General features: G+C 38.1%; 1 protein-coding gene across 1 annotated transcript in view; it reads left to right on the forward strand.

Moving 5' to 3' along the window:
• Positions 1–4,502, forward strand: part of SOGA3 (SOGA family member 3) — a 51,309-nt gene that overhangs the window by 43,540 nt on the left and 3,267 nt on the right. The gene's annotated exons all lie outside the window — the stretch shown is intronic.

Here is a 4,502-nt window from a genome sequence, read left to right on the forward strand (position 1 = left end):
GAGTCTGCTCCTAATCCTTTATCTATATGATGCTGAAAGAGAACATAGACGCATCTTACTTTAAAAATCAAATTGGTTGATGATAACAAATAATAGCTAACATTTATTGAGAACTGAAAATTATATGTTAAATTTCGTTTAATTCTATAAATCACAGAATTATATTAAAAATAACTGCTCTTAATCTCCATATTTTTAAATTTCTTTTTGATTTTTATTTCATTTTATTCTGGAAGAAAGAGAGATCTGGAGTGAGGAGTAGTTAGCCAACAATTAGAATCTGTCATTATGTATTTCTGAGTTTTCATCTTAGAGATTCAAAAGGCTAGAAAGATGGGGTGCCTGGGTAGCTCAGTCAGTGAGCTGCCTGGCTTCTGCTCAGGTCATGAGCTCATGGTTCATGAGTTCGAGCCCTGTGTTAGGCTCTGTGCCGAAAGCTTGGAGGCTGGAGCCTGCTTCAGTTTCTGTGTCTACCTCTCTCTGCCCCTCCCCTGCTCATACTGTGTCTCTGTCTCTCTCTCAAAAATAAATAAACATTAAACAAAAAAATTTCAAAAGGCAAGATTGAGCTTGGTGACAAAAAGAGGGGCACCTGAGTGGCTCAGTCGGTTAGGCATCCGACTCTTGATCTTAACTCAGATCTCATAGCTGTGGGATCAAGTCCCGTGTTGGGTTCTGCACTAGCAGCATGGAGCCTGCTTGGGATTCTCTCTCTCTCTCTCTCTCAAAATAAATTGACAATTTTTTTTAAATGACAAAAAGAAATGATATAAGGTAAGTGCTATATTTACTAAAATATTTAAGTGTTTACTTAAAAAAATTTTTTAACGTTTATTCATTTTTTAGAGACAGTGTGCGAGCAGGGGAGGGGCAGAGAGAGAAGGAGACACAGAATCTGAAACTGCCTCTAGGCTCTGAGCTCTCAGCAGAGTCGGACAGGGGGCTGGAACCCACCAACTGAGAGATCATGACCTGAGGCGAAGTCAGACAGTTACCCAACTGAGCCACTCAGGTGCCCTCAAGTGTTTACTTAAAAAAAATATATAAATATATAAAATATAAATATATATAAATATATATAAATATTACATATATATATATATATATATCAGTGAAAGCAACCACTTTAAAACTCAGTGTCTGCTTGTTACATCCTTGATAGGCCTCAAGTCTGCCATCTCATAGGGACCATTTTGGCATTTGGTTTATTGCCTTTGAAGCCAGATACATCCACCAAAGCAATGATTCTCAGGTACTTAGGGAACATTTGGTGGTTAATGGAGGTGTTAAAAGTTGTTATAATGATGCAGAAGCTCTAACAAGATAAAAGGAGTTATAATCTCAAATAATTGTCCCACCCAAATTGTTAATATTGTCCCTCTGATGAAGCTTGATTTGCAGTGCACATGTTCACTTCAGAAGTATCATGGATATTCACTACCCTATGTGGCTTTAAGAAACAGGCATGAGAATTTTAACTTTCTTTATCATGAGAAGAAGAATCAAGAACTCAGTATTTAAATCAGTGGTTTTCCGTCCTGGATGCACATCAGAATTCTTGGTATGTTTCTAAAATTGAGGCCCTACCTAACTAATCGAAACTGAATTTTTGAGTCTAGGCATTTGTATTTTCTTAAACCCTGAAGAGCCATTTCTTGAGATGTTTGAGTTATCTCACACAGCCTAAAACAAAGTTACAGTAAACTATGTGGTACCAACTATATAGAATCAAAAGTTGTCTTGGTTTCAGTAGACCTTAAAGTTTCATGATTTGCCTTTGCCTCTAATGACAGTTTGTAGGGTCATCTGAGAGTGAGTAGTATGAATGAGTGACTAAGCAGAGAAGGCATGGATTGAAATGTATTTATTAAGTTCCATGGAAAGCATCTTATAAGACTATGATTCTGAACCAACTTTCACAAGGGCCAACATTTAAAACAACTACCGCTACTTCCCCTTCTCTCAAGTGATTACACAAAAGTACTACTGTGAAGCATTTAGTATGTTACCACATTTTTTACTGTGCCTACAAAGGTTTTCCTGTCACGTCCAGGCCAGAAAGCTTTCTTACTCTGTATAAGTTTCCCTTTGAAATCCCACAAGCTGTTGAGAATAGCAGGTCCTATTTATGAAAGATTAATCTAATCAAATATGGATGCAATCACTCCCCTCCCAAAGCTAGTTCAAAATTATAAAGAATGAAAATGATTGTTCATTAGACCTGATTGGTTTATAACTAGAGTTTAAACAGTAGTGTCTTCACAAATACTATTTTTGAACTGTACCAAATTCCAGTAGTTTAATGACCAATTTTTCTCACTTTCTGATATCATCCTCCACCACATTCTCTTCAATCCTTATATTCAATGAGAGCATCTGACCCGAAGCATGACTATCAGATGGAAGTGGGCTGTAATTGTACTGGAATATAGCTACAAACTGCACCAATACGTAGAGTTCAGACTTAACCCAACAAACTGACATTTGCTGGCACCCGATTAAATAACCATATCCCACTCTACCACATGAATTGAAGTGAAGGTTGGAGGATACAGGCCAATACATTCCAAGCTCAGCACTGAATTTTACTTTGTTTTATGAGTTTGAGTAGTTGTGCTTAAAAATAGCCAGCTATTTTTTTTTTCTTAAATCCAGGCCAAATTACCAAAGACACTCCTTCCTACTCCCAAGAATGTGCATGCAAGGGAATTTTCTACAATAAGGTTTGCTTGTTTGAATTTATCTTCAGTGTAATGTTTAAATAGCACAGCTTCAGAGTTACAAATAGCAAAAAATTCCTTTTCTCAATAATTGGGGGACTTTTTCTGCTGAGGAACAAAGAAGCTTGGGTGTTGCTCTTTTAGAACTAGCTTTGCACAACAAACATAAAACAAGTAACAGTATCACAGGGGAGGAGAAAAAAGATACAGGGGACACTCTTTCTGAGTTCTTGGGTACCATTTTGGTTAAGTTCTCTTCCCACATCTATGCCCTGTGATGTACCATAGATTGTGGTTGCCCACAGCATAGCCTGAAGTTCCAGGGAGAAGGCAGCAAGGGACAGGGTCACTTTGTGCCTGCTGACAGTTTGTTAAGACCACCTCCCAAATACTGGCCCCCAGCAGTCCAGTGAGATAGAGGTAAGTCTGAATTCCCTGATGCTGGATGCAGCTTTCATTGTACACTACGCTGTGGAAGAGGTGTGTGCTTACCCGCAGGCACGAACTGGAAAGCGGGCTATACGGCGGGTAGGGCAGAGCTGTCAAGAGTCTCCTTGATATTGGACTGTATGGTAAAATTGCTTCATTAACTTCAGAGAAGCTGTCAGAGTGACCCCAATTCCCTGAGAATCTATGAGCAGTAGCCAAGTCAGTTGTTTCCCCTCCTCAGTATCTTTCTGGGGTTCTATGTATGGAGGGCCTGGATGGAGTTCATTATCATGAAATTCTTCTATAAAACCAATGCTTTCAAACTTCATAGGTAAGATTAATATTCCTGTTGCCAGAATGACTTTAATTCCTAATGGAGATCTAAGGATGAGGCTGGTGTTTTGATCAGCCCAGACCTCTCCTGGTTAGCCGCTCCATTCTTATTCAGGCCACAAGGTATTGTTGAGGTATATGTAGCACCCCTCTTTTTATTTATTTATGATATCATTTCATCCAAGAATGCCTTGGAGCTTTATTGTTTTCTTGGGGAAAGCTAACATGCTCTCAAGTGTCCAAAATAAATTGCAACCATAAGCCTTTTTGTTTTTACACTTCACTACGAGTACATGTTTGAATTAGCTATTTACATATCTGTCCAGGCCAGTCAACCAATAAAAAGTGCTAAAAGAGTAGAAACCAAATATCACTTTGTACCTAAGAGCCATCACATTACAATGTTTGTTAAACAGACAAAGGATCTATGCTCTATATTTCTGCTGCGTAATCACATCTCTTGTGTATGCTTTCTCAGCCTGGTTTGGATGGAAGAGTCCGTTGGCACCCATCATTCTCAGAGCATTTGTAGCACACCACATGGGACGCTTTGTGGCAGAGATAACTGCATAAAAATCCACAAAATGGTAGATTGTCAGGGTGTATGTGTGGGGTCACTCTCAGTTTTAAAATAACTCTGTGGCTTTCCTAGTGAAGTTGTGAGTTAATTTTTAAACACTTCCAGGAACGACTTTCGAGTACTATTAGAACTTCACTTGATCAGAGAATAGGAGCAGCAGGTGTAACATTCCCTTTAAAAAAAAAAGGAGAAATTTCAGAAATTTCCATCTTTCACTGCCCACTGTTAATCCAGGCTGTGCTGTCCTAAAGAGCCTCATTGTATATCTCAGATGTTTATATTTAATAAACTTAAGTATGCTGACATTTCCTGATTATTCAGTTTCATTGTTAAAATTACAAAAGGCTTTTAGCTCATAGCTGTTTGTTTTTCTATCTTTCAAAATAGGGTGCCATCAAAACTCAATACCTTAAAATCACAAAATTTCATAAAATAAATTT

This window comes from Hyaena hyaena, unplaced genomic scaffold, assembly GCF_003009895.1.
Source record: "Hyaena hyaena isolate Hyena2069 unplaced genomic scaffold, ASM300989v1 scaffold_549, whole genome shotgun sequence".
NCBI classification, from domain to species: domain Eukaryota; kingdom Metazoa; phylum Chordata; class Mammalia; order Carnivora; family Hyaenidae; genus Hyaena; species Hyaena hyaena.